Here is a 14,643-nt window from a genome sequence, read left to right on the forward strand (position 1 = left end):
TTACACCCAGTTAAGTTTCATGATTCTCAACTTTGGGATTATCTATTATACATATTAAAGAGTCTATATTTCAGATTTCATGTTGTTTTGATATGTTTTGACTAAGTTTTGAATCCCTCAATGTTTATCATTTGCTATTGACATGTTGATGCATATTGTTTAGAATTCTGGGAATCCATTTTTGACTAGTTATAACTTTGACCTAGTTGACCCTTTTGAAGAAATAATTTTTTATTTGCATTCCAATAATTGGAGACATTGTATCTCCCAAATTTGAGCCTATGAAAAATCTATTTGACTAGTTTTCAAACATGATTCCAAATGCAATTTATGAAGTTTCATTAGTGTCTAACAGTGCAAATTGATTAGTAGCCCTATTTGGGATGATATAATTTTGAATCCATGATTGTTTGAGCCAAATGGATTGTACCATTATGTTCTACTCTAAACATACTTCAAGTCTACCAGTTTTCAAGTCTTGATGAATCCGTGTACACAAATTTTGAGGTCCATTCCATTTGTGGAAACCATTGTTCTGCTAGTGTTCCTAGTTCTACAATTTTGAGTACCCAACATTGCACAACTTCAAAATTTTCCCAATTATTCATCATGAGCATAAATCACATACCTATACTCTCCATTTGATAGTAAACTAATTCCCTAGTTTTTAGGACCCCAAGTGTCTATTTGACCTATTTTCAAAGCTGAATTGGAATGCATTTTATTATTTTCTAACATATTTGATTGTAGGCAATTTGAAGTATGCAACTTTGATGGTCAATATCTTTTGACCCTAAAGTCATCATGAGACAAAATATAACAAGGTAGGAGAATGTGAACCAAATAATAGATACCTCAGATCTTAGGGCCCGATTATTTGTCTCGGTTAGTTTTTAAGGCCAATTCCAAAGCCTTCTAACACTAAATGGGAAGTTCTCGGAAAGGGATGGAGATGAGTTGTAAATGATCAACCAATTATCAAGCTTGATTCCAATCAATAAAATGAATTTAATCGATTAATTTGAAGGACCAAGTGTCTCAATTTTTTTTTTTAAATAGCTAGATCCACTTTGGGGCCTGGCTAGTTCCATGAAGAAAATAAAATTTTGGAGGTGGAAAGTACAGCCAAGATCAAGTTTTAGCATTGATTTCACATTTAATTTGATATGCATATATCACCATTTGAGATTAAATGGTTATGTGGTATGATATACTTAATGAACAATGAAGAAAGAATTTTAACATATCAAGGAGGTTCCAAAGCTTACACAAGTCAAGGTTCATTTTTGCACATAGCCATATTTGTTAAACTATTATGTAAAGCTTAGCTAACGATATGAGCTTTTTTAATTCTTCATATGTAGAATGTAGCCTGATTAGAGAATATTTATAGCCAAGTCAAGAACCTCCTTTATGAATCCTCTTTCCAATCTTCTTGATGCTTGTCTTGTCATTATAAAACATGTGTTGAGTAATTACATTTGACTTTTCAAAATGAAAAATATTAGTCAAGACAAGGTTAGTCTAAGTCTAGGGTGCTGACTACCAAGATACACATAATGAAGATATGCAATGCATGCTATGGATCAATAACAAAAATGAAAAAAACCTATTGCAAACTTGAAATGGACTCCAAACTAATGTGTACATATAAAAAAATGCACCATAATATACAGGTCACAACGTATTGGAAAGGTCCAATTTGGTTGAGAAATTAGTAATACAAGATGTTACACTAAAAGAGGAGGGAACTAGCTTAGAATCTTTCTTTTCTTCCTATCAAGGCTCACTACTATGAGTGTTTTTGTCATGAATCATATGTTATGAGCTTTTCATAAACCCTTTGCAATCTATCCACAAAGTATAAGATTTTGAAAAGCACTTCCTAATTTTTGCATAGGGGATAAGTTTCAGACAAAGATAAATCAATGATCACATGGCTCTCATGAAAATGAAAAGGAGACAAAGAGGAGGCCATGCACAAATGGTTTAGATTATACAAATTGTCTTGAGGTGTGAGACTAATTGATGGGGGCCCTACCTTAAAAATAAAGAGAAATGGTGCAAGGTAGCTACTATCCATGGTTTGAGTAAGGATGAAGAAGCAGATGGGGGAAGACTTTATTCCTTCTCTATGATTTTCATTTGAAGTGGGTGTTTCACTATTCATGTTTTAGACATTACTGTAGGAATGACTTGTGTTCTCCAAGTCTACCATTGCACAAATTAGAGGAGTACACTTGATAAGATCATATTATTCTCACATTTTTGGAGAAGAGGTGGAGTTGTGAATCCATGTCATAGATCATGCACGACTGTCACTCATTGCTTTCAATGGACTTTCTAATCTAGGATTTCCTTTTATATATGATTATCTTTGCCATCTGCATTATGATTGATCAAAGAAATAGTTGGTTTTCAAGGAAGATGGATAAGAATATCCCAAGGTTCTTAGAATGCTTGGTAAATGGCCGATGTGAGGCACTTGATAGAACCATTCATCTCTTTCATATCCATGGTAAGATGCATAAGAAGGTATGGATTGTTGTTAGGGACATCATCTTATATGAATCATATAGACCCATCATTCTTTCGTTCAAGCACAAGAGTGTTATATGTAAAATAGAAAATGCAATAATCCCACATTTGTTGTGGGAGGGAAATTTTTGATATTTAAATACCCCAATACATAATATGGACTTGTCTTAAAGGCGTTAGCCTTTTTAGACACAAGGCTCATGCATGGGGCCCACGACTAGCTAGAGGACGCAATAAGATATTCTTGACCAAACAAGTGATTATGTGGTAGTCATGTTGACCAATGATAGAGTGTCATGTGGCACACAATTTGAGTAGAAAACCAATGACATTGCACAAATTTTGAGGCAGGCGAGAAAATGGGAGCATGACACATGGCACACATCTGTAGGTAGGCCCAATGGTTGTGTAGTTGATAGTCAAGGAAGCAGTGAAGTGCTAGTGATTCCAAACACATGAAGTGGTTTTGGTTGGCAATTTTGTGCAATTAGTGGTCAGATTAGTGGTTTCAGCCTAGCAGTTTTGACCATTGACTAGCAATTTTGTGCGATCAACGATTAGGATGGCACTTTCAAGCTGGTAATTTTGATTGCGTAACTAGTAGTTAGTCGACAACCACTAGTGGGTAGGGTCACTCTGGTTAACACATAGTTAAAAGATACATCATGAAGGCACAAAATGGTGACATGCAGCACCATGAGCCATGCGAGCAGCTAAGCATTGGGATGTAGTTAAATGGATTCTCAGATATTTGAGAGGAACATACAGTAAGTGTTTACATTTTGGGGTATCTACTACTAATTTACAATGCTATGTTGACTTAGATCTGCTAATTGATATTGATATCAGGTGGAGTACTACATATTATGTGTTTACTGTTGATGGGATAGTAGTGTGTTGGATTTCTTAGTTACACACAATTAATGTTTTATCTACTATAGAGGCATAGTATGTTGTTGCTATAGAGACAACTAAGGAGATGATATGGCTTTAGTTATTTATGGAAGAATTGGAACACCCACAAAGGAATAATTATTTGTTTATAGATAGTCATAGTGTCATTCATCTTGCTAAGAATTTTTTTCTACATTCAAAGAGAAAATTCATATAGTTGTGGTACCATTTCATTCGGTCAGTTTTGAACAATAGATAATTAAAGCTAGAGAAGATTCATACAAATGATAATATAGTAAATATATTTACAAAAGTAGACACAATTTAGAAGCTAAACTCTTCTTCAGATTTGGTTGGTCTTCTAGACTAAATGGATAAAAGAACAAGATAGTCTAGGGTGGTTTGATATTCCAATAGAAACTATAGGTTTAGCAATGTTATGATTGGTCTCCAAGTGGGAGCTTATTGTTACGAAGTTTGATCAGTCTCCAAGTAGAATATTGTTATGATGTGGAGCCTAATTAGACTCAAACTATTATTCAATCAATTTTCCCCCCAGATTATTTTTATGAGGTCAAGTGGCAGTGCCCATTGCAGGGTACTTAGGTAGTGCCTTAGGTGTGCCAAAAATTACTCTACTTTAATAAAAAGGCCTCATCTATTATTTTTGTTAGGATATATAGTCCACCAGCATAACTCAGAGGTGGGGGGGGTGTTGAATCATGTTGTGATATCAAACTTGGAGGTTTATTTAGTGCATTTTTCTCCCCATATTATTTCTATGGGGATTGGGGGCAGTACCCTCAAGATAGGGTCAAGGGGTAGCTATTTTTCTATTATTTTTCTAAAAGGTGTCAACTACTATTTTTCTATTATTCTAGCCCTAATTTTGTAAGTGGCAAAAAAGTTTGTATAAAAAGGCTTAGGGTTAGGGATTTTCATAATGTGTGATGTGAAATTTGGTTCTTGCAGCAGTATTGAGATGTAAGGGATTACGGATTGTAATTAGGTTGTAATCACTGGATAATAATAATATTGGACTTGCTATTGGTGGACATAGCACAGGGATTGGGTGAACCATGTTAAATCTTGGTGTCTTGTGTTCTCTTATGTGCTATCTATTATTTTTTGATATTGGTTACATTTGCATGTAACTGTTATTTATATTTGAGGTTAATCCTAACAAGTGGTATCAGAACTAGTTGATCATCATTTTTTTAGCTAGGTCGTCGTCATTTTTTTTAAGTGATCCTTTATAGGAAAGTCTCACAATTGAGTGGGACTCTAACGATTGAGTCAGAGCCATGGTAGACGAGGGTAAGCTAAGGGTTGACAAGTTTAATGGGCAGAACTTTTAGTTATGGAAGATGCAAATGAAGGACTATCTTAATTAGGAGGATTTATGGAAGCCTTTAGAATGAAAAACTAAAAACCAAGGAGCTATGACAAATGAGGAATCAGAGATTTTAGATAGAAAGGCACTGGGAAGCATTTGGTTATGTTTGGCACCATCGGTGACATTTAACATTATGAAAGTGAAGATGATGGAAGAGTTGATGGAAATCCTAGCAAAATTGTATGAAAATTCCTTTGCTTCAAATAAGGTATTTCTCATGAAGCATTTATTTAACATGAAAATGACAGAAGGTGGATCTGTTGCAGATCATTTAAAAGAGTTTAATACCATTACTAGTTAGTTATTTTTTGTGGGTATTAATTTTGATGAAGAAATTAGGGCTCTCTTGATTTTGTATTCTTTGCCTAAAATCTGGAATGACTTGGTAATGGTTGTGAGTAATTTTGTTTTTGGATCTAGTACCCTAAAATATGATGATGTGACCGATGTTATTTTGACTAAGGAAACTCATAGGAAATCCTCAGGTGGATCTACATTAGGAAGTGCTTTGAACACACAAAGTAGAGGTAGAACGACTGAGAGAGGAAATAATTTCGAAAATTATGGGAAATCAAGAGGAAAATCAAAGGGGAAGAGGTCTAAATCAAAAGGACCAAGAGATTGTTCATACTATGGTAAATCAGGGCATAAGAAGAAAAATTGTTGGGCTTAAGAGAACAATGAAGGAGATAAACTAGAAGAGAAAAAGGAGGAAAATGTGATGAGTAACAAATTTGAAGAGGATGCTTTGCTTCTTTCTGTAGAAAGTATTGGTGATTCATGGGTTTTAGATTCTGGTGCTTCATTTCATACTACACCTCATAGAGGTTATTTTATTGATTATGACCAAGGAGATTTTAGGCTTGTTTATTTGGGGGATAATGAACCCTATCAGATTGTTGGAAAGGGAAAAGTTAAAATTAAGTAACAAAATGAGAATCATTGGCTACTACATGAGGTAAGACATGTTCCAAGGCTGAGTAGAAATTTAATTTCAGCAAGGTAACTCGGTGATGAGGGTTGTGTAGTTACTTTTAATGATAAAAATTGGAAGGTTTCAAAAAGCTCCCTTGCAACAGAAAAAGGTTTAAAAGTAGGCATCTTATATATTTGTATAGGTCATATTGTTCCTTCTACTTTAATTGTTTTAGAGAAAAAAGAATGGTCAGGAATAGTTGTTTCAATCAAGCAGGAAGAACAAATAGTTGGTGTAGATTCTGATATAGTGTTATGGCACAACAGACTTGGGCACATGAGTGAGAAAGGTATTAAAGTACTTCGTTGAAAGAAAGTTTTACCAAGTTTGAAATTTTTCAATATGGATTTCTATGAAAGTTGTGTATATAGAAAACAAAAGAGTGAGTTTTGTGAAGACTGGGAAGGAAAAGAAAAATGAGAGATTAAGCTTGTGCATATAGATGTATGGGGACCAACTTAGGTATCTTCCCTTGGTGAATCTCATTATTATGTTACATTTATTGATGATGCAACTAGAAAAGTATGGGTTTATTTTCTTAGACAGAAATTTGATGTATTTCAAACTTTTAAGAAATGGAAATGCTTGGTTGATAATGAGATTGGGAAGAAATTAAAATGTCTCAAATCTGATAATGGTGGTGAGTATTGTAGTCATGAATTTGAATATTATTTCTCTACTACTAGTATTTGTAGATAGAAAAATGTTCCAAGGACTCCATAGGAAAATGGAGTGGTTGAATGCATGAACAAGACTATAATAGAGTGTGTAAGAGGCATGAAGTTGCATGCAGGGTTACCCCTAAACATGTGGGAAGAGGCTATCCATACTACTATATATTTGATTAATAGAGGTCCCTCTACTCCTTTGGGTTGTGGTATTCCAAAGGAAGCATGGATTGGTAAAAAGGTGAGTTATTCTTTTCTCAAAACCCTCAGGTGTGAAACATTTCCTCGTATAGATTCTAAAAATAGAACAAAGCTAAAAGCTAAGTCAAGTAAATGTGTATTTGTTGGATATGGCATTAATGAATTTGGCTATAGGCTTTTAGATTTTGAAAATCATAAAATTTTAAGAAGCAAGTATGTCATATTCAATGAGAAAGTGTTGTACAAAGATCTGTTGTAGCAACGTGAGAAGAAAGAAGATGATTATGTAATGTTGAATGATACTCCAAAAGATGATGTTCCAGTAATTCCTCATAATCTGCAACAAACACAACAAAAAATACCACACACCCTAGTGAATTTTAGACAATCAACAAGACTAAGTAGACCTCCAAAAATATTTTATTCTTCTTTGTACTCTATTTTACTTACTAATGCTGGTGAACTTGAATGTTATGATGAAGCTATGTAGGTGGAAACAAAGATTTAATAGGAGTTTGAAATGAAAGAAGAAATGGACTCTTTGCTGGAAAATAAGACATGGGATTTATGCAAATTTCTTATAGGTAAAAGGGCATTACAGAATAAATGGGTTTATAGGTTAAAAGAAGAGGATGGAGGAAAGAAAAGATTTAAATTTAGGTTAGGTGTAAAATAATTTGCATAGAAAAAAGGCATTGAATATGATGAGATATTCTCTCATGTTGTTAAAACGAATTCTATTTGCACTATTCTAAGTATTGTGGCTACTAAAGATTTGCATTTGGAGTAGTTTGATGTTAAAATAGGCTTCCTTCATGGTGATTTGGATAAAGAGATATATATGGCATAGCCACAAGGGTTTGAGATCAAAGGTAAGGAGAACTTAGTGTACGGATTGAAGAAAAATTTGTATGGCTTGAAGCAAGCACCTCAACAATGGTATCTAAAATTTGACAAGTTTATGCATGAGCATGGATGCAATAGGTGTTATTAAAATCATTTTGTTTATTTTAAGAGGTTGGATGATGACAGCTACATTATTTTATGTTTATATGTTGAGGATATGCTTGTAGCTAGGTCTAACATTGATTACATTAAGGGGCTGAAATGTCAATTAGCACATACATTTTCTATGAAGGATTTGGGGGTAGCAAAATAAATCCTTGGTATGAATATTTGCAGAGATAGGAAGAAAAAGAAATTGACATTATCTTAGGATGATTATATTGTGAAGGTGTTGCAACATTTCTTTATGGAGAATGATAAAGTTGTGAGCACACCTTTACCTAGTCATTTGAAGTTGACTAAGGAGATGTGTCCCAAGATACAAAAAGAGGAGGATAAGATGTCTAAAGTACCTTATGCTTCAGCTATAGGAAGCTTGATATATGTTATGGTATGTACTAGGCCAATTTATTGTACATGCAATGGAACTCATTAGCAAGTATATGAGTCATCCAAGAATTGAGCATTGGAATGCAGTTAAATGGATTCTTAGATATTTGAGAGGAACATCTAGTAAGTGTTTACATTTTGGGTACTCTACTACTGATTTATAGGGCTATGTTGACTAAAATTTGGTCAGTAATATTGATATCAGTCAGAGTACTATAGGTTATGTATTTACTATTGGTGGGGTAGTAGTGAGTTGGGTTTCTTGGTTGTAGAAGGTTAATGCTTTATCCACTATAGAAGAAAAGTATGTTCCTACTACAGAGGTGGCCAAGGAGGTGATATGGCTTCAGTTCTTCATGGAAGAATTGGGACACCCTTAGAGAGATAATTATTTGTCTACAGATAGTCAGAGTGTCATTCATCTTGCAAAGAATTCAGCTTTGCATTCAAATACAAAACACATTCAGTTGTGGTACCATTTCATTCGGTCAGTTTTAGATGATGGACAGTTAAAGCTAGAGAAGATACATACAAATGATAATCCAATAGATATGTTTACCAAGGTAGTAACAAGGGAGAATTTGAACTCCTCTTCTATTTTAGTTGGTCTTCTAGACTAAACAAAATAAGAGAATAGTAGAGTCTAGGGCGGTTTGATATATTCTAGTGGGAGCTCCAGGTTTAACAGTGCTATGATAAATCTCCAAGTGGGAGGTTATTATTGTGGAGCCTGATTAGTCTCAAAATGGGAGATTTTTGTGATGTGGAGCTTAATAAGACTCAGAGGTTTATTTGGTACATTTTTTCTCCCCATATTATTTCTATAGGGATTTGGGAGTAGTGCCCCCAAAATGGGGTCCTAGGGCAGCACCCCAGGTGTGCTTCTTATCATAGTAAGGGGTGGGGTTGAGGGGCAATACCCCCATGAGGGTTTTCAGGGGTAGGGCCCCTAAAGCCAAAATTAACCTTATATTGTAAAAGGTGTTGACTACTATTATTCTATTATTCTAGCCCTAATTTTGTAAGCGACAAAAAAGCTTGCATAAAAAGGCTTGGGGTTAGGGATTTTCATAATGTGCAATGTGAAAATTGGTTCTTGCAGTGGTATTGAGTTGTAAGGGATTATAGATGTAATCAGGTTATAATCACTAAATAATAATAATATTGGACTTGTTGTTGGTGGACATAGCCTAGGGATTGGGTGAACCACATTAAATCTTGGTGTCTTGTGTTCTCTTATGTGCGATCTATTATTTACTGATATTGATTATATTTGCATGTAACTATTATTTTTTCTGAGGTTAATCCTAATAAATTAGTTATCCAAATTTTATCACAATTATCAACATTATTAAATATTAACCATATGAGCAATATAATCAAAAATCACAACAAGATACTCATGCACAATAACACCATATATGTTAACTAGGGAAACCCTTGATTAGAGGAAAAACCCTAGTGGGGATGGTACCCAAAAAATGATGTACTAATATATAAATTCCTTGTTATAGGATGGACCCTATTAGGAGTCCATAAAAGCATTTAGCACATATCAGTCCTTTTTAGGAGACTTTAAATCCTTGATAGGAGATTCCAATCCTATTGGAGTTGTGCCAACCCTGCTCGAAGTTGTAGAAGGAAGATGAACCCACTGTCCAAATGATCTCTATATTATTCCTTGCAGAATAATAGAAATGAAATGTACTTCTCCTTCCTCTTTCTTTGTCTTATTAACCAAACTTTAACCAAACTTCTACTCCTACTTTTGATACCATATCACAAACTTCACATGCAATAATCCCTTGGATCGCTTACTCAAATTTACCAAATACTTTTCTCTTGTTCACACTTTCTTAAACACTTCGCGTCTCACACACTTTTTAAATAAGTAAAACACTTTCCTTTATACCAAGTCCTCAAAACAATTCCTTGAGTCACCATTGAGGCTTTCCCAATTAATTATAATAGGACCTTAATAAGATAATTAATTGTTTTACAATCACAATAGCACTATTAGCTCACAGTCTATACAACTCTTCACACATGTGACTTCAAGACTTGTGCACTTACAAACATCATTATCATACTATAATTTGTCACTATATAACTTCATGTATCCTGATTATATATCTGTAAAGAGATAAATCATAATCATCAAAATTGCTTTATAGGTACTCAATTCCTACACTGCTCTCTTTAAATCACATACAACTTATGTATCTCTTTGACTTAGGTTACGTGAACTTAACGTCATCATCAATACATAATGTCAAACATGCCCTTAACTTCACGTCACCTAATCCTCAAGATGGCATCCATACGATCACAATCTTTTTCTACTACTCTGTCAATCTTCACAAAATTATTGCTATGTTGATATCAATGAAAAACATAGTCATGAATGCAACATGTCAATATTGCCACATGCTCTCCAATGCTTAGGATACTCCCCCAAAAGAATACCATCATCATTCATGTTAACAATCTCCCCCTTTGGCTTAACATGGATGAAAAAACTCTCAATTCCAAGAATAGCAAACAACACTCAGTTGCTACTATTGCTCCCATCTTTTCATATCCTCTTCATCAATTAAATCTAAAATCCTCTAGAATACTGCTTTGTTCTACATCTCCCCCATACATCAAAATCATTCATGTTGTGTATCTCCCCCATAGAGATATTCCTTCTTACTTACATGAATCTTTCTAAATCTCCCTAATAAAGAATTCAACAGTCTCTTCCTCATTCACTTAGAGGATGGTTTTCATCTACATTTCTTCCCCATTGACATCAATGACAAAGACCTCATTATGTCAATCAACTGCTTCAAATCTTCAACTAGCTCAAGTATCCAAAGACACTATTAAATACCAATTACCAAGAGTCCTTAATGACTCTGCTCATCACAGATACTCCTCCATATAAGAGGCATCAACATTTAGTTCAGTCAAACAATAGTGCTTTGTACCACTGGACTTATGTAATCTCTGCATCATCTACTTAGAACTAGGCAGGGGCATAACCCCAAACATACCTCTCAAGTACTCAAATATATCTTTAGGTAAGGGATTTGTAAAGATATCTAAAATCTAATCTTTAGTACTCACATATTCCAATCTGATTTCCTTTTCTATTACCTTCCCTCTCAAGACATGATACTTAGTAGATATATGCCTAGTCTTAGAATGCAACATAAGATTATTAGACATACTTATTATACTTGTGTGGTCACAATATATGATAACAGGTTCTAAAAATTCTATCCCAATATTTTTCAACATCTATTTCATCCACATAACTTGACTATAGTTATTTGTTGTTGCTACATACTCTTCCTCAATTGTACTATGCAAAATGCAATCTTGTTTCTTACTTAGCGAAGAAACAAATCTTCCTCCAAGAAAGAATGCTCCACCACTCATGTTTTTTTCTTTCATCCATATTTCCTACCCAATATGCATTAGTATAAGCACACAAAGTGAAATTGCTTGATCTATCATACCATATCCCATAGTCAGATGTTCCCTTCAAATATTTGAATATCTTCTTTACTGTTGCATAATGATACTCCTTAAAATCAACTTGAAATCTATCTAAAATCCCAACTATATTTGGTTTGGTGTGAATAAAATACTACAAACCTCTAATCATGGATCTTTACTTCTTCTATACTGTAGGTATCTCATCTTTGCTAGATAACTTGTGACTAGTTATCATTGGTGTACCAATAGGCTTAGAACTTTCCAAGCTGAATCTCTTCAATAAGCCCTTCAAATACTTCGCTTGTAAAATGAGAATGCCATCATTATTTTGCACAATCTGCAAACCTAAAAATAACTTCATCTCTCCTATCATGCTCTTTTCAAACTCATTCTTCATTTCTTCAGCAAACTTATCACTTGCATCATCATTATCTCCATATATTATGTCATCAACAAATATTACTATTATTAGCAAACTATTCTCAAGTTCTTTCAAGTACAAGTTACTATCTATTGTATCTTTAACAAATCCAAGCTTTTCCAAATACTTTTCCAACCTTGCATACCAAGTTCTAGGTGCTTGATTTAGACCACGTAGAGCTCTATTTAATCTGCATACCATATCTTTTTCTTACATTAGAGGGAAACCTTCAAGATACTCAATGTATACATCTTCTTCAAGTTCTCAATTTAGGAAGGCTGATTTAACATCCATCTGATACACTTTGAACTTCTTATTTTTTGCATAAGCTAGGAACATTCTCACTACTTCCATTTGGGCTACAAGGGCATATGTCTCCTCGTAATCTATTCCTTCTTGATGTGAATATCCTTTGCATACAAGTCAAGGCCATTTAGTTATGAATAACATTTGGTTCCAATACCCATTTATCTTGTTTTTAAATACCCATTTGGTTCCAATAGCATTCTTGTCTTTGGATCTTGGAATTAATTCCCATGTGTCATTCTTCACAATCTTATCTAATTCTTCATTCATTACTTGAATCCAATGATCATCTTTATATTCTTCATTTGTACTCTTAGGTTCAACTTGAGAAATCAAACATAGTTCCTCATTAACTTTGTTTCCTGTCATCACTCCTTTGTCTTTGCTCCCAATTATCTTCTCTAGAGAGTGATTATTAGATTCCTATTAGAGGTAGGAGTTGTTAACTCAACTCTTACTTCTTCTCTTGGTTCAGTTATTTCTCCTCTTTACTCAACAATTTGTATATCATTCTGCAAATCATTTTTAGTCTCAAAGAAAACTTCTACATTATGTCTAACAATTCAAGTATTATATTCTTCTTCATTAGAATTGTAATCCATCAACTTTTCCTTAATTCCAAACTTTTCATCAACTTTTACATTTGCACATTCAACTATTGTCTTGGTTCTATGATTAAAATATATGTAAGCTTTGTTTTTCAATGAGTAACTAAGAAACATATCTTCATCACTTCTTGGATCAAAATTACCAACATCATCATCTCTCTTTATGTAACAATTGCTTCTAAAGATTATGAAATAATTTGCAGAAGGTGAATGACCAAACCATAATTCATAAGGGGTCTTGTTCATACCTTTTCTAATATGTAATTTATTCAATGTGTATACTATTATATTGACTGCTTCTCTCCAAAATGTCTTAGATATATCATTCTCAAACATCAATGCTCTTGTTGCCTCTGATACTGGTTTGTTTCTCCTTTCTACAATCCCACTCTTCTCAGGGGTCTTGGGTGAAGATAATTGTCTCTTAATTTCATTCTCTTCACAAAACATGATAAATTCTCTAGACGTGAATTATCCTCCTCTATCTAATCTCAAACATTTTATCTTAACACTAGATTCATTTTCAAGTCTATTCTTAAATATCTTAAACTTTTCAAATGCTTCATATTTCTCTTTAAGAAATGCTACCCACATCATTCTAGTGAAATCATCAACAAAAAGTATGAAATACCTTTCTCGATAGAATCCTCTTGTCCTAGAAAGGTCACTCAAATCTGTGTGAACAATCTCTAACTTCTCTGTAGTAGTAAATTTCTTGCTAGGAAATGATACTTTCTTATGTTTAGCCATGATACATTATTTGCATACAATATTAGCAGGGTTTATTGTCTTAGGTAAATCTCTAACTACAAATGTGTTATTGCAGTGCCTCTCCCATTTGACTTATGTAAGTCATCCTGATGGATGCAACCTTGTTGATCTTTTTTTTTGTGATGGATGATGATTGTAACCATGAGTGGTCTACATCGTAGAGCTGATTTGATGTATCAGTTGCTTTGATTATGCTTATGGTTGATTTATGAGATTATGATGTGATTTATGGTTCACTGATGTTTGTTCCAATGGTTACCAGGATCGATGTGGTATCATGAGGTTGTTATGTGATTACCCTAAGATGTGTGCAGAGATTGCACTGTGTACTTTTTACCTGCTACCTTGGACTAGGTTCTTGTAGCAATGGATAGTCATGTTTATGACTATGTTCACTTATGTGTTTTAAGTGCCTTTTAATGTTGTTTTAACAATCATTATTAAATTTTTAAATAATTAGAAATGGATTGTCCATGTTGGATTCATTGGTTATGTGTTGTGGATAGTTACCTTGTTATATTTTGATCTAAGAGATATTTGTTTCTTATGTTATGCTTTACTTTTGAGATGACTTGAGGGTCGAATGTTATACCTTGATTTTAGTATCATAGATGTTAGACTACCATACTGTTCAGTTGATCATATTGCACGATGATGTCATTTTGAGATGATAGTGTGTTTTATGATGATATCTGGTTATCCAATATTTGGACATATCTCTAACTATGTTATGTGACGAATTTAATGCTATGGTTATTTACTTCATTCCTACGTTGTTATGCTTTATGTGAATGTGAGTGATGTAAATAGATTATTTTAATATAATTAAATAAATGGTTAAATTAGGTGATTTAATGCATTTATTGCTTTGGCTATGTTACTATATGCAATTGCACTTCATCGTGTTGTTTATTGTGCAGGCTTTATATCCCTGGCAGTGGCACATGGAGTTAATGATTCAGCTATTCATATTTTACCAATGT

Source organism: Cupressus sempervirens, chromosome 9 (assembly GCF_028749045.1).
Source record: "Cupressus sempervirens isolate cs-2001-9-10 chromosome 9, ASM2874904v1, whole genome shotgun sequence".
NCBI classification, from domain to species: Eukaryota; Viridiplantae; Streptophyta; class Pinopsida; order Cupressales; family Cupressaceae; genus Cupressus; species Cupressus sempervirens.